Source organism: Rutilus rutilus, assembly GCF_951802725.1.
Source record: "Rutilus rutilus genome assembly, chromosome: 1".
Classification (NCBI taxonomy): Eukaryota; Metazoa; Chordata; class Actinopteri; order Cypriniformes; family Leuciscidae; genus Rutilus; species Rutilus rutilus.
The window spans coordinates 39,719,006-39,742,737 of record NC_140209.1 but is presented as its reverse complement, the minus strand read 5'-3'; the positions used below and the strand labels follow the sequence as shown (position 1 = coordinate 39,742,737).

At 37.1% G+C, this 23,732-nt stretch overlaps 1 protein-coding gene across 4 annotated transcripts in view; it reads left to right on the top strand.

The window, feature by feature from the left end:
• The first annotated feature begins 335 nt into the window (after positions 1–335).
• LOC311277018 (trinucleotide repeat-containing gene 6A protein-like) overlaps positions 336–23,732 on the top strand; it is a 39,593-nt gene continuing 16,196 nt past the window's right edge. The window contains exons 1-4 of one of the 4 annotated variants that reach the window (XM_084387123.1): positions 336–554; positions 2,445–2,492; positions 13,869–13,958; positions 22,173–22,490. The gene's annotated coding sequence lies outside the window, so the exon portion shown is untranslated. Of the gene's footprint in view, positions 555–2,444; positions 2,497–13,868; positions 13,959–15,826; positions 15,975–22,172; positions 22,491–23,732 lie in introns of those variants that run through there. The other 3 variants (XM_084387120.1, XM_084387121.1, XM_084387122.1) reach the window with 3 other exon arrangements.

The window sequence follows — 23,732 nt, the reverse complement described above, 5'->3', positions numbered from 1 at the left end:
ATGTTGTCATTCTCGCTAGGCTATAATCCAATTACTTATACATTTCCCTCCAATATTTGACTTTATATCACGTTGGGAAAAACACATATTGCAAACCCATTGTGACGAGTCCTGGTTGACCTGGCTGTGTTTCAAAACCTAGCGAGCTGCCTACCTAGACAGCATATCTGTGGGCATTAAAATCAGTTCAGCTTACGCATAACTCTTCATAACTGTTTTAGACCGATGCTTCCAATTTCCTACGATGTCCAAAAATACTACATGTGCTCTTGAATCGCACAAATGCACTATAGTAGGCAGCTCGGTAGGTTTTGAAGCACAGCCTGAATGTGGCCACCATTTTGGAGGTGAGTGTGTAGAGTTGGAGGAAGTGCTCTGAGAGCAGCGCTTGAGCTCTTCCTGCAGTTACGGGGATGAATGCATGAATGCGAGAGAAGAAAATGGCGATCGAGCAGGACAAATGTTTCCCCTCCTAGACTCTGCAAATGTGTTGATTTTCTACAGCCTTATTATTTGCTTTCATTTCATCTCTGCTGCACTTTAAACTACAAGAGGTGAGTTTTTCGAGCCGTTCGTGTGTGTGTTTTTGTGGTTTCCACCTTGTAAGCAGCATACATTTATCCACCGTATCTGCGATATATAAGCTGAGCTCAGCACCCAGAAATACACGGTTAAATGTTTTACTGTTGTTTGCGTTTGCATGATAGTTACACATTTTAATTGTTTAACAAACAATAGTGTCTACTGTCTGCATGATGTCTATAAAGCACAAATGCATCTCTGTTGTAGATTTCTTGAACATTGATCTCCTGCTTTCACATAATGGCATCGAAGTGACATTGCAGTCGGCGTGTTTACAAATATAAAAGTCGAGTTAATGAATGTACTATATTTAAATATCAGGTTTCGTGCGTTCTGAAACTCTTTACTGTAACGTTAGTGTATTTTGGAACGATGTTTTGATTAAATTTGGATGTTTAATTCGACGTCCTGCAACTTTTCTCTATGTCTACTTGAGTTGGTAACGTAGCTAACGTTACCTGGAGCATTCGCTCGATGATAAAGCAACAACGAACATTACGATAAAACACGATAATGTAACACTTCAGGTGTTGTGAGCAATTACAAACCATTTTTGATTCGTTGAGCAGTTAAACGAGAGAGCCGTTAGTAGCCAGCTGGTTTGTTAGCATTCTTAGCTCAGCTGCTGAATTGCGCACATCGAGTAAAATGGTCTTTAATAACTGGATAACCGTTAGTTTTCATTTTAACCGATTTATTCGCTTTAATAACATAATGCAGAGGCCAGCGTTAAATGCTATGTGTGTATTTTGTCTTTAGCTTTTAAAGTACGCAGTCACGGCAGCTAATTCAGAGGGAAAATGTCAGAGAAAAAGCAGGGTTTCCTTTTCCCAACCCAGAATGAAGGACATACAGACATCCTGAAGTCGCTCTTTGAGAGAAAAAGTTGTTTAGAAACGTGTTGAGAGTGTTATATTGTAATGTTTTTGAGGGCAGGTCAAGGTTGCTGCTGTTAGCAGCAGCAGTAGCAGCTGAAGCCAGAGGTGGGGGAGGAGGAGGAGGTGTCCCTGCTCCCTGCTTTTAACCGTCTGGATAAAGTATAGCAAAATTTTGAACTTTTGTTTTAAAGAAATATATTAGTATTATTTCAGCTCAAAGGTTAGCTAATGAATGTACACTTTAAAAAATATATATGATCAATAAGGTATGACAACATATGTTTTTAACATTGCATTAACTCATCATAATAAGTTAAGCAATTTTCAGCTTTAAAAAAAAAGTTATATAAGATTCAACTAAAATTGTAAATCAGTTTAATGTAATTTATGCTGAAATGACTTAAACATCCAAGGTGAAATATAAGGCAGCACCTTTTTTTTCTTTTTTTTTTTTCTTTTTTTTACAGTGTAGGCTGGTCTTCATGCATATAATGGTGCTGACTTCTGTGACTTACAATCAGAAGTGTGCACTGTCCATCCATCTTTTTCATCTTTTTTTTTCCTATTATGCAACTATGGAGAGAGACATAATGAGTTGATTTTGCTTTCACGTTGTAGTGTATGTTGTGACGGGATGTTTGTGGTTGCCATCAGATAAATCATCGGGGGGGGGGGGGGGGGCTGAGTTCTAGATCTATTCTATTTTAGATTGACTGTTTCTAGGCTGTATAGTGCCAAAGCATTGCCTTGTTGTCATTGCACACTTCAGTGTCAATACGTAGTCTTGTGTACAAGAATGGAAGGTGCCGTTTGCATTCACCTCTTTTAAGTTAAATATATCAAGCTTAGCTAAATAATCCAATTCCACTCTGATTCTGTCAGATTTATGCTTATGCAATAACTAGTCAGCATCATTTATGACCTAGAGAATGAAAAGTGAATGTCAGTTTATTAGTTTAACAGCTCTGTTTTATTTCTTTATAGAGAATTGGATGCTATTGCCACCAAAGACATTGAGGAGAAGCAACACAGGTCAGTAAGTATTTGTAGTCATTTTCAGTAATGTAGAGGGGTGCTTGGTTTTTCTGAAGCTTGGTCCTTCTGGGCTTTTCCTATTCATTCCTATGCTGGGCAGCACTAACAAAGCCGGGTCAAAGCAGCTGCTGCTGGTGTAAGCAAATGCAGTTCCGTTTGAATTAAAGGGGTTCCCAGTGCTGAGTAAGCTTTGCTTTTTTTAAATGTTCAACAAAAACAGTGTTTGTGTAGCTCTTTGTGACGCTACTGTATTTCAGTCATGAGTCACAAAACACTTACCTGCACTGTTTATATCTGCCTGAGTTTGTTTTAAAGTTCATATGTACCAGATAAAAACTACTGATCAAGACATCAGTAACACTTTCAGTTTTATTTGTTTTCGTCTTCTTGTGATGCCGTGAAGCATCAGTATATTGCTTAACCGGTTTGTTTTTAAGTTAATCATAGACAGGTTTTGAGTTTTTCTTATCAGGGAAATGAACATTGCCCCTGTATGGTCATAACCACGTCCACACCTAACAATGCCAGGGACTAGATTATAACACGTTTGCTTTCACTGAGTTTGATGGCATATTGTTGTATATTTCTAGCATTTAGGCCTAAACTATTTTTTTCTTGTTTCATGTCATTGTTTTATGATTATTTCACAATGTGCTTTTCATCTGTTGATGCATAATGAGAAAAGTGTCATTTAGATCATCTTAGAGAAAAATCTAATTGCTTTCTGATAAAGATTGCGATTAAAAAAACAACAAAAGAATTGCAGGTTTGCTGTGCTTGTTTGTAGGGCTGCACAACTTGGACAAAAGTTTGATTTTTATAATAATTATTATTACGCAATATGCATACTAAATAGAAATAGTAAACAATAAGATTGTATTACTGTAATATTTCACTGTAAAATGAAAAATTGGATATTTAAAATAATTTTACAGTTCAACTGTAAAACAACAATACTATTACTAATAGCTGTCTTGATTTCTTTTTCATATGTTAAACAATCAAGCTTTTATTTTGGTGCAGGGAGACCTTAAAAGGAAAGTTCATCCATCATTTACTCACCCTCATGTCATTCCAAACCCGTAAGACTTTCGTTCATCTTCGGAACACAAAAGAAAATATTTTAATAAAATCTGAGCTAGTTCTGTACTCTCCATTGACAGCTACACAAATACCACTTTGACACTTTAAGATCGTAAAACTAATCCATATGAATTGATTGATTTAGTCCAAATTTTCAGAAGAGACACGATCGCTTTATATGATTTACAGATTGAATTTAGGCTTTTATTCACATAAACATTGATCAGTGAACATAAACAGAAGCTCAACCAGAACCTGCTTGACGTGCGAGAACAAACCTCATTGGTTATTGCGGAAGCTCAAACGTGCTGCGTAAAACACGAGAATGAACCTCATTGGTTGTTGCTGAAGCTCAAACGTGCTGCGTAACACACGAAAGTGAACCTCATTGGTCAAGCAAACATGCTAAAGCTTCCATTTATCATAACTGATGTGTGCATTCATGAATGTTTATTTGTGAATAAAAGCCTAAATTAAATCTGTTTAGCGTAAAAAGCGATCATGCCTCTTCAGAAAATTTGGACTAAACCGCTCAATTCATATCAGTGGTGGAAAGAGAACAAAAAAATTGTACTTAAGTAAAAGTATTGTTACTTAAAGGTATTGCGGAGGATTTTCTTTTTCCGGGTGGATCATCAAGACTATTGGTCCTCCTAGTTGTCAGTCATTCTGGTGATATGTTTACGTAAGGCCGTCGTAATTGCTCGTCCCTAGGTAGTTTTCGCTTTATGCGCATGCGCACTTTCGGGTGTATGTGTGTGGTGAGCTACGGTTTCAGCCATTCATTGAAGCTCGCCCGTTCTCACCGGGTTTTTTTCAAAATGTCTGAGGGTCGCAAGAGAAAAAGTGTCTACGACTTGTATGACAAGAAGAGAAAGGCCTCTGAAGAAAGAAACAAGACCAGAGAGTTTTTGGGAGAATATTTCACACGCTGGCGTGCGCTAAAAGCACAGGTTGGGCTTCCCACTGATGCCTCAGTCGCGAAGTTTCTACTCGACAGGTAAAGGAAAGTAGGCTTGTATGAGCCATGCCAACAGCAACTTGTAAACAGAGCGTGCACGAGGAGAACTAGCCTATTAAACGTGTGCACGAGACGTTCCCTCTCGGGAGCAGGTAGAGTGTTGCGCATGTGCATTTTTTCAAAAAGTGGAGAGGGCGGTTCTTTTCTAAAATTCGGGAAAATCCTCCGCTATACCTTTAATTTACTTGAGTACAAGTAGAAGTACTGCAAAATATGACTCAAGTAAGAGTAAATAAGTAGTTGGCTTAAAAACTACTCAAGTAACTACGTTACAAAGTACTTTAGAGTATTATTTTTCTATTTTTACCCAAAATGGGGTGATGATAACGATATGGAGTGCTAAACACTCTCATGTCATATCTGTTTCATTCATACTGGAAGCCCAGTGATTCATACCTCACGCAGAAAGTCCACAAGTGAGATTCATAGAAGTATTAAACTTATGACGTTTCAGGAAATGCCTTATATGGATATAATAACATGTAAATAGAGACTTTTTGACTGATGAAACATGAAGACAAACACATGATAGCGAAAATATGCTGTGTTCATCAAGCTATCTCAAGTATTTTCATAAGAATGATGTATGTCTTTAAAGGGGTAGTTCACCCCAAAAGGAAAATTAGCCCATGATTTACTCACCCTCATGTCATCCTAGGTGTAAATGACATTCTTCTTTCAGACGAATACAATCAGTTATATAAAAAAATGTCCTGGCTCTTCCAAACTTTATAATGGCTGGAGGCTGGAGCCCAAAAAAGTGCATCCATCCATGATAAAAGTGCTCCACTTTTACTCCAGGGGGTTAGTAAAGGCCTTCTGAAGTGAAGCCATGTGTTTGTGTAAGGAAAATACTCATATTTAAAACTTTATAAACTATAATCACTAGCTTCCACCAGACAGCCATACGCATCGATTTACGGTGGAAGACTAACCCCTGACCCGACGCACAGCGTTTTGATGAACGTGGAAGCTCAGATGAAAGAGTTAAACAAAACCCTGTTCGCGAATTAGCAATTTTGAAGAGAATGTCGGAGGATTTCTATATAATAGAAGAGGAGCTTCAGTTTGTTGCACAGCCCTATTTGTTTAAACCGTGAGAGGCGTCTAAGCTTACGATACTCCTACATCCTACGTCTTACACGTGTCACGGGTTACTTTTGTGGCGCAAGTCAATTTGCGTAGTATGCGTACGGTCGTCTGGCGGAAGCTAGTTATTTTAGATTAGATTATAAAGTTAAAAATATGGGTATTTTTCTTACAAAACCCCATGGCTTCGCTTCCGAAGACCTTTATTAACCCACTGCAGCCAGTGGAGTATGTTTTGGTTTTTTTTATCATGAATGGATGCACTTTTTGGGGTTTAAAATTTTTTCATCTGAAAGAAGAATGTCATGTACACCTAGGAGGACTTGAGGGTGAGTAAATCATTGGATAATTTTCATTTTTGGGTGAACTAACCCTTTAATGCAATGCTAATCAACATAGCCTGTATAATAGAATTGAATAAAATTATATATTCTCACTCTGTATTAAGAAGCAACATGAAACCACAGAAGTAATTTCAAACACGACTGACATGTATTGTGATTTTGGAATAAAACATGATATTAAACTCATAAAGTGTTCGACGGCGTGCTAAGCAAACATACTAGCTTTCCCTGTTGTCAAGAGCAATTGTTTTATTACTAATTTTGAAAAGTAAGTCCAGGTAAGATCATTTTAATGTTTTCATTTGAATCATTTCATAATTGAAAGCAAAGAAGGTTAAGTGAGGGGTCCGGTAAAAAAACAGAGATGTAGGCCTACAACAATATGAATAAAAAAGTGCCAAAAAATAAAATAAATAAGTGGGGTATGTTTAACATGTTAAATGAAATGCTCTTTTTTTCTTTTTTTTTCTACCGAAAATGTGCCGGGAGCCCACTGTTGCTATAGTAACGAACTACACTTTTACATGCATCTGATTGACAGATAAATCATGCAATCTTATTTCACTGTTATTGAGGTTTTTTCAGCTTTGTACAAAGTTTGCTTCGTACATTTAGTTTAACTGTATTGTTAAAAGAGGGAGAGCTTTACAATTTAATTGATACTGTGTCCATGTTTTTAAGACACTTACATTGTTCTTGTTCCGTCCATGCAATAACTACGTCCATGTTATGAGCCGAGTTTTTTATTTACTTCAGCTGCTCAGTGCTCTGGTATTATCAATGGGATGACCCATTTCAGGAGTTGCCATAATTAAAATTTTAAATCAGAATATGAGCATAGCTCACTTACATTCACTAAAATATTGAAATGTTAGCGATACTGATTCAAAACACGAGCGCCAGTGATTGAATGTCAAAGCGCGGTTTGAAGACCCCGCCCCCCCAGCCGAACTGGCCGTTTTGGCTCCACCGCAGTAGTTTGAAAAGTGCCTGTCAAATGTCAGCTCGCCCTGTTGCTCCGTCAGCACCTTTGTCAAAGTACTCTGTACTTTTGGTGAAAAATAAATGTAGCGAAGTTGAATACTTTATTTTAATTCTACTCAAGTAAAATGTAAAAGTACCACAATTTAATTATTGCCAAGAAAGTAGAAAAAATCGAAAAATCTACTCAAGTACTGTAACGAAAGTATTTGTAATTAGTTACTTTCCACCTCTGGTTTTCTGTTCTTAAACCTGCCTCCCTCAACGAAACTTAAAGGAAGCATATGTCTCAAAATCATTTTGCTATGATAAGTGTCATTTCGGCTCACTCGTGTTACTGCTGCGCTTTCCTGCAGTCGTGAATGCAGTGAAGGACAGCTGTCTTTCCTCATTCTAGTGTTTGGATTTCTTATGATTTCTCAATGTTGTGGTGATATTATGATAACTCCGTTTCATTCATTAATTTGATTAAAAAGTAAGATCATTTCAAAGTAATTTTAAACTTGTTAACACGCTCCCCAGGGCCACCCCGGGCATTTGATTATAACTGAGTTAGTGCTTGGGATTTATCATGGATTCACTGCATTTACGGCCAGAAAAACAACGTAGTAAAATTCGAATAGTATTTTATTTTTCGATTAATAATTACAGATCGAATATTCGACTATTCGTGTACACCCCTACTTTGAATCGGCATGAGGGTGAGTAAATGACAGAATTGAAATTTTTTTGTGAACTAACACTTTAAAGCTTCTCTAGTTGACAATAGCCGGTTTATAAGTGGTTGTCATTAGAAGTTTGTTAAGGTGGTTAGTGCATGTTGTGTTCACAAATGCACACAATAAACAGCCCAAACTCAAGAGCAGATGAGTTTGTGTGGAGCAGCGAATACTGCAAACTGAGACTGAGAATACTGTCAAGACACTGAAAACAATGGATTGTGAGCTGCTCGCGTGTAAATGCTGCGCTTCACACTGAAACATGCAGTGCAGTAGGGGTGGGAATCTTTTACCATCTCACGATTCGATTCGATTCCGATTCTTGAGGCCACGATTCGATTCAAAATCGATTTTCGATTCAAAAAGATTTTCGATTCAAAACAATTCGATTTTATTCATAATGATTTCTAATCAGGTTTCTGATCATGATCTACTCTCATCTGCTTTGCAATACAGAATGACAAACGGAGACATTAAAGTGTCTTTTTCACATTTATTAAGTTCAATTCTCAGGGAAGTGCCTTTTATCAAAAACATTGAAAAAATATTTTTACTTGGTACTTTTAAAGCAAAGTATTTATGATGACCCATAACGAACTTACTTCCAATACTTCCTATATTAATTGTATTAATAAAACAAATGGAAGTGATTTGGCAAGTCAACTGTAAGGTTACATTTGCCAGCATATGTCCCAACATTGCTGAGAACTAACAGGAAAATAAATGTGTGCCTGTAGCAGCATACTTGTAGTAAATTAATACAAACTTCAGCATATTCTGAATCTCTAGCATTTAATAATAGATTTCTAACCAACATCCTCTTGTAATTTCATCAATTTCATCAAAACATCAATGAGCAATATAATCCTTCAGACAAAAAAACAAACATTTTGCTGTAGCAAATTCACAAACAGTTTTCGTTCAAAAATATAGAATTATGTACCAGAAGCTATCATAACGTATAATGCTTGTGGACTTATGCATATTCTGAATAATTAGTAACATACAAAGTCGCTCTTGACTTATACACAACTAAATAATAAAGAGTTATGACTTGAAATGTTTGCTGTATACCACAATCAAAAATAGCAAAGAAAGTGAATGAACATCTGCAGAGAGTAACTTACAGTCAAAATGTAACTTTTTGTGACTGGCATTGCACATATTGCATACAGATCAGATCGGTTTACACAGCATATTGATGTGAAAACTAAACAATACAGAAATTAGCTCTCATACAAAAAAATACTAAATAGATCACAATGAAATTGCCAATGTTCCATACGTTAGCTTTTAACGAAGACATTCTCTGGTGCCGTTCGGATTTGGCGCTCAGCCATCATGCGTCTGTTATGTGCGCGTCTCTGTTATGTGCACGCCACAGACTGTCCGCGCACTGCACGTCCGCTTCAGAGTTCCGCCTTTTGCGTTCCTTCAATGTTACGTTATTAGAATATTATTATTTTATTTTTTTAGAAAATCGATTTTTGACATTTGTGAATCGATTCAGAATCGTCCACGTCCCGAATCGCGATTCATCTAAGAATCGATTTTTTTCCCCACCCCTACAGTGCAGTTATTTATTTAAATAAATTGCAGCCTTTGCAGTTTAAAAATTGAATTGTACCATTATCGCTGTTTCGATTGATTTTGCAGCCCTACTCGTATCAACAGTTTGTTACAATTACGTGATGCATTTATTTATTTATTTATTTATTTATTTATTTATTGCGGTGAAGTTGTATGTGCTGGTAGGATTTTGACTGGTCATCTTTTAGCTGGGCTTATGTCGGCGCTTCATAAACAGATGCCCCTGTCTTTGTGTTTGTATATGGGAGGATTCTGTTGTTGAGATTGCCATCTGGTTAAACACTTTAAGGAGAAGAGGTTGGGGGAGGGGCAGGGCTGTGTGGCTGGAAGTGGCTATATTCTACTTTCCCCATCAGATACTTGTTTGGCCCTCTCACGTATTTATGTGATGCTGTAGGCTTATTTTATGAGCTTGAAGGATGTTGAAACAGGAGGCAGTGTAACTCTACCCCCTACTGTTGGTAACTGCTCTTCTTACCAGGCTGAAGTCACAATTGTTATCTCTTTGAGTGTCAGTCGTTTTAGCTGTCACTTGATATGAGCTATACCAACTCATTAATTTTTTTGTTGACTTTCTCAGCTCTTCAGTGCTGTTGTTCAAATTTGTACCAAGATAGTGATTACTCTGTGACTTACAGTTGGAAGTGTCCATCCATTTTTTTCACTCATTTTACCACTATGTAACTATAGAGAGAGGATGTGGTTACATTTTGTACAAAGAGTAAGAGTGGTTTTATCATGTTTCATATTTAAATTTTATTTCGTTTTCCATTGACCTAGTGGCTAAAGTCATTGTGAAATCAAGATTGTTCCGTTTTATTTTTTTAAAACATATATTGCTGATTTTTTTGTGAACGATTGCGGGGACAGGGTTCGGCTGGAGGAATCTATCAGTCACATTTATTTAAATTTACTTTCAAACTCAAAATACAAGTGTAGGCAGGCGTACAAAAACATACAAAAAGAACTTACTGTTAATTGGCACTTCCTGCAGACTGGGCATCTAATAGGCTACATGCTTTCACCTTTCATGTCATACACGTACTGAGTTGAAGTGTCAAATTAACAATCGATTAATCATTAACCTTAACCTCTCAAATCCAAAGCGGGGCACTACTATGTTATCACGTTACTTAACAACAACTTGCTTAACCAACACAATATTGGTGTCATTTTAAAGCTTAGAAGCTTGACTTTACAGTGAATATAGGGAATATGACCATCACTTAACAAGTGCTTTTGATTTTGCTCACATATTACAAATGCTCTATTTTCATAGTGTAAAAAAATAACAAAAAATGTGATCTGTAAAATAATAGTACATAACAGATAGACTTATGATTGAAAAGGTCTCAACCAGCAGTGTTGGTTTCACTTGAAGGGTCATGACACCCCAAAACATATTTTTTTGAGATGTGAACGATGAGGCCAATGAATGTAGACCAACAATTCAAAGAACAACGGACAAAAAAAAGTAACTATGCCTTTATTCTTTCAGTTGAACTGACACGTCATTTGTTCAGAGGCTGTAGTGCTCGTAAATGTAGCCTAAAGAAAATATTATTATTAGACTGTTTAAATGTTCTTCCGCGTTTCTCCCTTGTTTTGGCAGTTTGTTATATAGGGTTCGATTTTTAGATTTTAATATTTTAATATTCATGTGTCTGTATAATGAGTGGGTTGCCGGTCTGTGTTTTATTGGTTGTTTTCTCCCCTCTTCCCACCCTCTACACATGTTTTTTTTTTTAGTCAACGTCATTTGAAAGTTCAACCAATGGAAACTGGTGTGGTGGGTGGGTATAGTGGGTAGGGACGATCAGACACTGTTTTACAGCTGGAGCACACTTGGATTAGTTTGATCTAGGACTGCACAATTAATAGAAATTAAATCGAGGTTTTTATATATATATATATATATATATATATATATATATATATATATATATATATATATATATATAATTTTTTTTTTTTTTTTATGCGAAGCTTGTCAGTGAAGTACGGAGCCCGGGAAGTCACCTGTGGGAGAAAAAAAAACAATCCGTGGCGACGGTTTTGCAATCCGTCCGCTCAGTTAATAAACCATACCCACGAGTTTCTAATCCGCGCTCTCAGATTTGTAAACCGTGCCTTCAGTTTTTGCAATCTGTACCCACAAATTCATAAACCGTGCCCACGCTTTCGCAATCCGTTCCCACGGGTTTGTAAACTGTACTCACGGATTTGTGGCTCGCCCTCATTTTAGAAGAACACCAGGAGGTACGTTGTTAACGAATCTTATTGTATATTGTTTTATTGTGTATTAAGTGGAATACATCAAATTGTCTTAACTTGCGTCTGCATGCTTAACGGTTTATAAACGGAGCAGACGGATTGCAAAATCGTCGCCACGGATTGTTTTTTTTCTCCCACAGGTGACTTCCCGGGCTCCGTAGTTAAGCACAGCTCTGTGATCAGTAGTAAATGCTGCTCCATCTGAAAGCCGCTCTTACGCAGACACTCCAAATATGCCCCGCAGAAGTAGATAACGCACGTCATTCCAGACAATCCCTATTGACATCATACTATCGCTGTAGCTGAATAAACAGAAGGTCGAAACACTTTGATTAAACATGACTAATAAGCACATGACTTCAACAATAGCCGCTTTCTGACCAAGTAGTTACAGGAACTTAGTTCTAGGAACTGTCCACTTCTAAACAGTTCTAAGAACTACTCTTCCCCCAAACTCAGTTTTGCTGTTTGCGTTCGCACTGGCCAAGTGGCCATAGGAACTGGTAGGAGGGGGTAAGGGCGTGACGCAAGCACGGTGACTTTTATTTTGACGGCGCGACGGACCTTTATTTTGGCGGCGCTGAGAACGCCAGAGCAAACAATGCTCACATTCTCTGTGTTTATTAGTTAGCGATCTGTCTAACAGTACTGTTTAATATGTTATTAGATAGAACTGTAATAGAAAGTAGACAGTATATGGGAAAAAAGTTATTAGCCTATGCCGTGTGGTTGATGTCCAGTGTTGCTAGCTGGGCAGATAAACAATCATGTTTGACTTGGTCCCCTCAAAGTTGCGTTGGATTTTCTCTTCAGCATAAAGGTTTAGAGGCCCATCTATCACTGTTTTCCATGTTTGTATAGTTAGTTTCTGGAGTAAATATATAGGCTATAATCTGTGTGTTTACTTTCTAGCTGTTTTAAAAATGGCGGGTGCTGGTGTTCCGCGTGCGTTCGGTCAATCAGCGTACACTAACGTCACGGGTAGTTCCTATAGTGCTGGTTTAGACCCTACTCTGAAGTAGGAGCTAAATTAGTTCCTCCAAATGGAGTTCCTAGAACTAAAATCGTTCCTAGTTCCTGCGGTGCGAACACGCCGACATCCGGGTACTTTAGCCAATAGTTCTAGGAACTGTGAAAAGGTTCCTCCGGTCGGAAAGCGGCTAATATATGGTTTATCTGAGTTCTTCAAGCCTTCTCGGATATTTTCATGCTGATAAAGTATATTTATAATGCAGTGCTAATCGACATAGCCTTTATCACTGTATAGAATACTATGAAATAATATATTGTCTGCTTCATTCTATGATAAGAAGCCACATCACCTCAGTTATTTCAAACACTCGACTGCTTGCTGTGGTAGTTGGTGTTACCGGTGTTGTCTTAAAATATATATATATATATATATTTTTTTTTTTTTTTTTTTACCGGTTTGAATTTCCTCACTGTTATCACTAAATATTACCCGGAAACTGGTATGATACCAATGTCATCCATTCCTATCAAGATTTAGTGCTGAGAACCAGGGCTCCGTTGCATCAGCTGTGCATGAGTTACAACTTAGCCTATTTTTGACTTAAATGGCCACTAAGCTACAACTTACCCACTACTAAATATGTTTGCATTGCACCATTATTTATATATAGGCTGCTTGGAATATTGAGGGTAAACGTCATATCCAGCTGCGCATTACTTTACGGAAAGCTTACGACCTACTAGCTACGTTCTACCTTAAGAACAAATGGTGCAACTGAATAATGTACAGAGTTAGTTTCAAAGTTATAAAGCCTCTAGTGTTTTGACTTTACGTTCCAATTTAAGTAAGAACTAACGAATGGCTGGTGCAACCCTAGCCAGTACACTAATTTAATACCATGAAATAATTAGAAGCCAATAATTTGTCCTGTTAATTGTGCAAAATCTAATTGTGTATAATTATTTATATTATTGTAAATCTATGCTGCATATTGACAGCGAGTTGATGACCTCATTGATCTCACTTACTACATAAACATTGTGCATCTTGCATAGATTAGCAAATCTTTGTGCATCGAAAAAGCATTTGCTTGTGTGACCCACAGAGATAGTTGTCTGTTTATAGAGGAGTAATTTCCCAGTGTAATCCGTTAAGGAGATTACCAGAAGCTTTCTCCCTTTTACTAAATGCCTTGCTGCATCATTTATTTGGAAATGTAGCTGTGGGTAACTGTTAGAGTTGCTAAAGATGAAGCCACGTTATCATGTCTTATCTGCCATTTGATCCTTTTGTTTTCAGGGAAATCATTCGAAACACGGATGGAGAGTGGATGGAGAAAAGTGTAGAGCTCATTGGAATGACGATAAGGAAGAAGGGGCTGGTATAAAGGTAAGAATTATTGTCTGTGTACGGGGCTAAATATTACCAATAGCATTTATTGGAGTTATTTTGAGCTCAATGCATTGTCACGGCATCAGCTATCAAGCCATATTCATTAATGATATTGCTCTGTTTGTTTATTTCTGATTGGAAAAGAGAAGCGAAGCCATTTATCACAAGTGACCATACTTTGACTTTTATGCAGACCGAGGCACATCATAGAAACTTGTCAGTGGGAGTAGCATTTTTCCACTGAGTGATGTGGAAAGGCTGATAGCTCGGGTCTTTATCTCTTGACCTTGTCTTCGCTCTCACAGTAGCTTAAGGCCAGTGGTGTGACTGACGCTTGGTTCAGTCTGGTAACAGCAACTAAATTCTCTCCTTGGGAAAGGTTTGCAGGTGTGTCTGTGGTCTTGCTTATAGAAAGTCAAAAAGTAGTTTGAGCTTGGGAAAAGACCTTAAAGTATTGTGATGTAAATACTGCATCTACTTCATTTGGTATCTGGGTGAAGCGCTGCTGCTCAGAGATTCGCACGGCAAATATCCAAGAATCATGTTTCCAGTACCCACCCCTCCCTGGTTACCCCGGGTGACTTTTTACTTATCTGTTGGCCCAGATGTCCTTGTCTTCTTCATGATACAGAGTAATACTTGGGCAATAAAGTTGACTTTGCTGTGTGCAAAACAATATTTTGCTCCTTTTTTATTTTGACTAGATAATTAACATTCACTCGCACTTAAATTATATTTCATGACTTATTCATCCAAATAAATACCAGCTGGAAACTATTTGGTCCTCATCGAAAATTTCAAAACACGTCCTTGTCTACCTTCCTGTTTTTCATTGCACCTCTCATTTTGAACATCTCAGTCTGTGAAAAAGTCTAATGTTTATCATGATCTTTTTTTTTTTTTTTTTTAGCAAAATCTTAGGGTCAGACAATGGAAAACCCTTCAAGAAATGATTTGTAGAGTCTGTGTTTTGTGACGAAGGTTTAGTGTGTTGACTAAATCACCTAGCTGTTGCTTAGCAATGACCATGCACAATATGTTTGCTTTCAAGGAAGAGCCACTGACAAAGATGGCAGGCATTAAGTCATAGAGGCTGGAAAATCACTTAAAAATGACAAAAGCAAAACTTCAGACATCTAAAAGATAGTACCTTGTCTTTTTGGCTCTAATAGTAATAGATTACTGACATAGCTGGCACCAAATATGGAAAGGCGTTTCAAGTCAAGACCTGTTCATGCATACTTGTAATTTTAAGACAAATCGCAGACCTGATCATGTCTGCAACTTCTTTTGGGAGTGTTCAAGAGAAAACTTGTTTTATTATTATTATTATTATTATTATTTATTATTATAATAATAATATTTTTTTCTCCACTTGATTTCACTTTTGACATTTGTACAAGCACATTGTCATTTTTGCATTTCAGCAGTGAAGAAATAAATGCACTCTAGTATTTTTAGTGTTCCTGGAAAGTTGCCTTCCGATACTGCATCAAACCAGAAAGCATTCATTCTTTCTCTAACTTTGTAGTCATACAGGCTTGCCATTGAATGCAGCACCGGTTGTTGCAGTGCAACAGATCTGCATGGTAGTCTGCTTGTTGCAACATGACCACCTGACTTCCTGACGGTTGTCATTCCACAACAAGCGAGTCGAAGCTGTCTGAACAGGAAGTTGCCCCTAAAAAAACACAGACGTGTTGTATGGTTGCAGTATTATTTCACACTTGTTTCATTTTGAACTCCTCCGCTAAAACATTCAAGAGATGAAGTAGACTTCAAAAAATGAAAGCCCTCCAAAGAGCTCCCCCCTCACAGAGCCCCCACTACAGGCAGCAGGAGGAGCTGGCAGGAGTTTCAACTCAAGCAGTAAAATGACACCATGCCCCTCCATTTTTTTTTTTCTTATGAAATGCAAAGAGAAGAAACAAAGCTGGATGTGTTTGAAGGCTTCTGGTAAACCTGGATAGGAGGGGAAAAGGAAGCTGTTATATAATCCTGTATTACTTGAAGGTAGAGTTTCATCTTTTATAATAAGCTACAAATATGTTTTTTATTTTGAGTTCTTCTATTCCCTTTTATTGTTGAATTTGTAAAATCTTCACGGCTGTTTCGATGTGAGAGGAATAATGTAATTATACTAGTCTTTTTATTGGTAACTCTCTATTCTAGACTGCGGTTGACGTTCTGGGAATGTCGGGACGGTTTCTTTTTTTTATAAAGCATTTATCTAGTTCTTTTTAATGTGAAACTGAATTGCTGCACTGTGAGGTCATTCCTGAAGAGGAAATTCCACAGCCAAAACAATGTCCATGAACAAACTGCTGGATATTGCAAACAGTGTAGCTGAGCATACAATGGTACATGTCCTCAAAACATGGCATTACCATGATGCATTTTGGTACTTTATAAGTATCTAGTTTGTAAGAATAAAAATACTGCATTAACAGTGTTGAGAAGCTGAATGTGCAGTGGTGGTTAGTGATATTGACTGTGCTCTTTTAGAACTACATTTTCAAACCTGAATGCATGAAAAGAAGTTATAGAACAATTGAAATCAATGCATTGCTTATTTTTATTCTTACAATCTAGATACTTATAAAGTACCAATGCATCATGGTAATGCCATGTTTTGAGGACATGCAATAAATACTTTGTATGCTTTGAAATACTGCAATAGCATCCAAATATGATGGCGCACAAATATAGTAGTGTTCCCCATAGGATATTGAGTAACTGGTGGGTGGACCGTGGTCCCTTTAGGGTGGCCCGGGGGCATGTCCACCGGAAGAAGATTTTTTACATTTTAAAGTTAACTTGATCAATCTGGTGCACTTTGAGAGTTCAAAATTAAGAGCTCCAACCCATATTCAGTGTGCAAATTGAACAAAGAAAAAGTCTGTTTCTGGACTTTAAAGGAGACTCAAACCTCTTTTTCTTTGTGATATTGTCAGTCTACATTACACTACTACTACTACTACTACTACTACTACTACTACTACTACTAAATAATAATAATAATAATAATAATGTTATTATATTATTCCTATTATGAGCTATATTGGAAAACAAATGCGCTGAAAAATTAATGAGAATTTTATAATTAGTTTTGTCTTAATTTCTATCCATACATGAGATAAACCCATGAGCTTTTAGTTTAACGGAAACTGCAGTTGAGCTTTTATTTTGGTGGAAAACAAGTTTACAAACACTTCTCATTACAAATCTAGTGAAATGCTGTAAATCGTCAATTATCCAAATGTGAAAAAAATGTGTAACTACATTCCCAAATTCACGCTAAACTCAGCACATGCACAGATGGAGTTCACTGCATTCATTCACTGAACTGAATGTGCGCACTTCTTTTTGCACAGCGCAAACAGACAATCCTTTGATAAGGACACAAAGCCTTATCGTGCTTTTGATTTTTAGTTTGTTCGACAGTAATGGTGCAAAACACGACATTAAATAGCTTTTATGTTATTATGAGAAGTTTAAAAATATTTTTGGGCCGCAACAATGTAGTTAATGAATGGGAAGCACTGAAATCTATTTTATCTATGTTGATATTGTTGCGGGCCGATACAAATAAATCAATGTATGGGAAACACTGTATAGTAATCGTTCAGTATCATGGTATTGGCATATGATACTGTACCAGTGCTTTAAGTGGATATAGCAAATCTGTAATTGAATTTCAGTTTTGAAAAGATGTTATTACATATAGTCAGTATTGAATGTGCAAGACACTTGCAGGGGACACTGTAATATTGGAGAGTAATTTTACTGCGCGTTTACAGTCAATAGGGACTGTTGTCTTTGCTTGTACTTTGCAGTCCCCATTTTACATGTAATGTGAATTATTACAGAATTGAAAGTGGATGTTAATTGTGCTTACTTCTGAGGGAAAAAATTGGATTGTGAAAAGTGGTCCCTATATATGACAGGCATTTGAGGAGGGATTTAAATTTTGGAGTGTAAAGGAATATTCAGTTATTTTAAAGAGATTTTTGGACCTGGATCTGATTCATAACGATGAAAGTAGATTGTGTTCATCAACACCCCCAAAGCATGCACAGTCCTACAACTCTTTGTGGGTTTAACATTACATTCGTTTAAGTTAGGCAGTTTTGATCTGATGTGCGGTTTAATGTTTGATGATCGCATTAGCTTACATGTGTGTGGGGTGGGTGATATACCTGTAGACACAATTAAACGGTAGAATACAGCATGTGAGTGCTGAACTTAGCACCTGGAGTTCTTAGTGGGAACACCTTACTGGGCTTGAACAGTCAAGTACACTCATGTCAAAATTCCCGCCTTTGCGAGTGTCCTTATAAACACAGTCGTTAATGTCTTAAGTGAATGTGAGTGGTTGAGAAAGAAAGCGTATGTGTATCAGTATATTAGATCAGTGCATTTGCGTTTAAAGTGAGAGCAGCCTAATAAACCTGCTTTTGTTCTATTGTAGTTTTTTTTAACTATTGTTCAGATTTTTTTTTTTTTCTTGTTCCTGTTTTATCTCTGACTGTTTACTAGTCTTCAATATGCAATTGTTGTTTTTTACTTGCTAGTTAGGCTATTATTAGTTTGTGATTTTGAAACTGGTGATGAGATTTATGAAATTTCAATACAAATTTTATATCATAACTTTATTTAAAGCAAAAATAACTATATCGTTATGCATAATGTTATCGTGAAATTATTCATATTGTGATACAAGATTTTGGTCATATTGTCCACCACTACATGTGCGTAAGCAATGCTTCTGTCACTTGTTTCTGCTGCTGCTTTGCTTGTTTTTGGATCTGAAGATTCTGTACTATTTCAGAGATGCGTAATAGCGCCCCTACCATAAAACAGTGAAACCATGAATTGCCTGAAAATTCCATCAATTGCAGGGAAGCTTTGTCATAAATATAGAGGCACCAATACTAAATTTCTCCACTGATAACGATTGCAGATTTTTCAGAATGATTATCTGCCGATACTGATTTTTGTTTGATAGTTTGGTTTTCCTAAGGAAAAAAAATCTCTCCCAACTAATTCTGTAAACTATACAGGGAACCCTCTCATTTGGTACATTACTATAATATTAGAGGTTAAAATGAACAACATAGCCCAAACTATTCAACTATTAATTTTTTTTTTTTTTTATAATTACACTCAAATGAAAACTGAAATGTTTGCAAACAACTTGGTTATATATAGTTATATGCGTTCATAAACGCTTGTCTTCTTGTCAAATTAATTAAAACATACATGTATAATTAACAGTAAATCTCTTTATAGCTAACTAACGAACTGGACATTGGAAAACTTCCCTAAAGTAAATGCAAAGTTAAAGGGTTAGTTCACCCAAAAATTAAAATTCTCTCATGTTGTTCCAACCCTGTAAGACTTTCGTTCATCTTCAGAACACAAATTAAGATATTTTTGATGAAATCTGAGAGCTGTCACCCCTTCATAGGCTTCTAGGCAATTTCATTCTGCCGATCTAGAAAAGTTATTAAAAACAGCGTTAAAATAGTCCAAGTGACTACAGTAGCTCAACCTTAAGTTTATCAAGCAACGAGAATACTATTTGTGCGCAAAAATACCGGCTTTATTCAACTATTCATTTTCTTCTGTGTGGGCCTCTGACGTGAGTTCACGAGAGCGCCACGACGCATGCGCGAGAACTGAGAAGGTGAAGAAGAACTTGAACTCTGAGGAGCTACAGCGATCTGTCATGTCACATTTAAGTGCATCAAAACACCATGTATTGTTTTGAATTTGACTGTTTCTTATTAGAAGTAACAAAGCACAAAGCTCTTTGCGATCATTAGATGGGAGGCACACTACAATTAACGTTTGGCGTAGGGAAAACCCATGGACCTACCAGCCCTGGTAAAATAGAGCCTGCTTTAACGTCGCTATTTTTAACTGTTAATGCATTATAGTTGTTAACTTCAATACAGCCCTAATTTCAATACTAGATATTTTCTTCCCACACAGTATGAGTTGCAGTATGACATGTTTTTCTGTCCCCTTTTGATTGACAGGATATAATTGGCCCTGATCATCGGCTGTTTTTAAACAATCGGCTGATGGTTGATAGTGAAAATAATAATGTAATAAATCCTGGAAGTGTCTCAATGAAAATATTGTTTTAGTGAGTTGTAAACATTTGTTTAAGTCACAATTTACATGGACTATGACTCTTATGGAGATTAAGTATTGAGTTTTTACTGCATTTTACAACTCACTATCTGTTGCGGTGTCTGACAATTGTGCAAGGTTGTATTTATGAACTGCTAGACTGACAACAACTGAACTATTTGTATGACGGTAGCAGCAAAACTATACTACGTTAGCAACATTAAACCGTTTTGAGTTTGTTTCCAAAATTTTCCTCAATTATTCAGCCAATGTAGAGGAGGCATAATTAACATAGTGGACTTAACGTGGTACCCATGAATCTGTATGGAACTGCTCTATAAGTTCTAAAAGCAAACCATATAAACAACTTAATCTCTCGAATACTGTTTTATTCAGATTATTGGCCTTCAAAGTGTTTTAAATTAGGTCAGTTTCTAACGAGGTGCAGTATTTATTTATTTATTTTTTTGTAGGGTTTCCATAGTTTTTATTAGGGCTGTGCGATATGACTATATATATCGTATGGACAATATAAAAAGTCTATTGTTTAAAGTCCACACGAATTCAAAATTGACCATATTTACTTTGTTTGCCTAAATTGTTAGTTTTGTGGTGAACAATTCATCCATGCAAGTCAATCCACACAAAAAATTTTTTTGGCTTTGTAATCTTTAATCAAAATCTGAAAATGCCCCCTCTGCCTTGGAGGACCTTCTCTGATGACGTATGTTTGACGGCTTGGTTTGGGAAACGCTTAACCACTCCCCTCAAACCGTTAGTCTGCTATGAGCGAGAGATGGAGAGGAGGAGCGCTAGAGTAAAACCCTGCCCTCTGTTCAATATTCCTTTTCACTGGGAAATACGTCACAGCACTGGAGAAAAGTCGTTTGCAACTTCCGGTTCACACGGACTTTAATATTATGCTCTATAGTTTATATCGTGGTGTCGCAAAAAACATTGTTTACGACACAACTTTTTCATCATTTGGATGACTGCAATCTTACACGCCAACCATGGGGATGCAGGCAGAAATGTGAATAACATGGTGGGGAGACAGAACCGGGTGGCTCTGAGCTTGATGGCGCAATCACAGGAATTTTTGTCCTTCTGAGGAACCCGTTACTCTGCAATTTATGGTCATACGGATAGAAGCAAAACATGATTCAAAACTGTAAAGCTTTTGTAAAATACAGAAAACAAGCACGATGCCGTTTTCTGCCGTCTCGGTTTCCTTTCCGTGAACTTTGGACCCCGTCGCATGAACCGAGATCAGCAAAATTTTCCTTTTGTTTTGTTAATCTGTAATAATTTAAGTGAATAGCTTACACTTTGCGTATAGGCCTATATTCGTTTTATATATTTCGTTTTATTCGGTTTCCTCCGTTCACAGAAGCACTTGAAGTGCGTGATGTGACGACGTGTGAATCAGTGTTCTACACTATCCTGGAATTTTCGCTGGTTTCAAAAAACAAAGTTGCATATTAGGCTACCTGCAATTCATTTTCACTGAAATGTAGGCCTAATTGTTTGACATTTGGTGACATATACAGTATATCCTTGGGAAAACTAATGCCAGCGCATTGCCATTGCGACTTACCTATGATGACTTGACAGCTGAGCGCAGGCATTTCAGTCAAGGTGATATTGGCTATGCATCAATATCACATTTGCACAGTCTGTACTATTTGAATTCGTGATTGGTTGACTGCCAAATTAAAATATTTAACAGAACGATAAAATAACGTTAATAACCGGTTAATGGCCATTTCAAATAAGTGTGTCTGTTTTGATTTTGTTTCCGTTTCTGGCTATGTTTGTCAATTTCGTTCGTTTATTTTCGTTCATTGAACAGATTTGGACCCTGATTGCTGCTACATTTTAAACGTGAAAGTACAATGTACATTCTCACTCAAAGAGAAAGTACATTCTTAATCAAACATGTGCCCAGAAGTTCTAAATAAAGGGAATAATCACATATGAATGAGTGCATTTGAGTATATACTATATATTGTGTAGGATGGAAATATTGGGGTTTACAGTTTTTGATACCTGTTATTGTTTTGATTTCAGTGCCAGAACATATCAAGTCCAGTTTCAGCCAGCCTCAGTCTGCCAATTAGAACAGCAGCACCTCCACTGTAACCTGCGCCATCAGCAATGCCAAGAGGGCCCCAGCCAGCGGCCAGCCCCAAGCCCTGCCTCGGTACCCGCTCCGTGAAGTTCCGCCGCATCTCTGTCAGCACAAACAGAAATAGCTGTTGAAGTGTGGGCAATCCCTCACGGTCCTCGCTGCCACCCTGGGAACTCAAGTGCAGCTCAACTCTAGCCAGCCAGGGGAGCTTACAACTGAGAGGTCTGTCCTACACTGCGCCCAAAGCCACCTTTCAGGTACTAGTCCTCCACAAAATGACCTTGTTAATTATGGATCAGCCAGGTACACAGAGCTATGATGTATATGTTTAAAGTTAGCCATTGGTGATAGATGGAGGCTTTTCAAGTTTACAAGGACAGATATGTGTGTGTTCATTAGGGGTGGGGGAAAAATCGATTCACATGAATCGCGAATCTATCCTCTTCCGATTCACAAATTTCAAATATCAATTTTCTAAAGTATTACACTTTAACTTCACAGTACTAAAAGTTATTGGCACGTTAGTGTTGTTAATCACAATAAGCCGGTGAAGTAGAACTCAATGTAATGCTCGTGCTGACGGACACAGGCAAAGCATGAGCACAGATGCTGCCTCTTAGATGCATGCGATCCCGAATTTACTTCCCTTTCACAGCTTATTGTGCTTGCATGGTCAAATGCACACACAATTGTCAAAATGCACATCAGGTGGAGTATTCACATAAACACAGTCTGTTATGTCCTAACACAGTTAGGAGGAAATCGTTGTGTAACAGTATATTAGATCTGTTAATTCATTCTTAAAGGGACAGCAGTCTCATAAACGTTGCCGTCTGTTTCATTAATGTTCATTTATAGCCTACATTTAATATTAAACATTAAATTATAAACATTATTTACACTTGCTTTACAGGTTTTTAACATTACTTCAAAAATGCTGCAATTTAAAGTTTGAGATGTTTTTCGTTTTAGAAAGTATTTTTAGACTTGTTTTTTCAGAATAAAACTTGTTTTACAATCTTGAGCATGTGTTATATTTTTACTAAATGTGTTTTATTAAGCCATTGCTGCAAGTAATTTGACAGTTAACAATATTTTAGTGTACAGTTAATCATAAATTCAGTCAGCATTGTCATGACTCATTATCCCATGATGAAAGGTAATACGGTGAATCAACGTCACGATATCAACGTTGATTCAATTTGCAAAACCGAAGCATAATTCAACATTGGTTCAACGTCGACATACAATCTTTATAGGTGGTTTGCAGTCACGTGATTGTGATGACGCGCGAAATTCAAATGGAGGGCAGGAAGAGAAGAGCGGAATGGACGAGATGGAGGAAAGTCCGTACTGTACTACTTTAGACGCTATTACAAGAGAAAGATATAACAAAAAATCTAAACATATGTTGGACGTGATCCTTACGTTATGAAGAGGAGTGATTTTTCAACTGAATTGAAAGATTTGCCTGTAACGTTACGTTTGTCTTCAGTTAC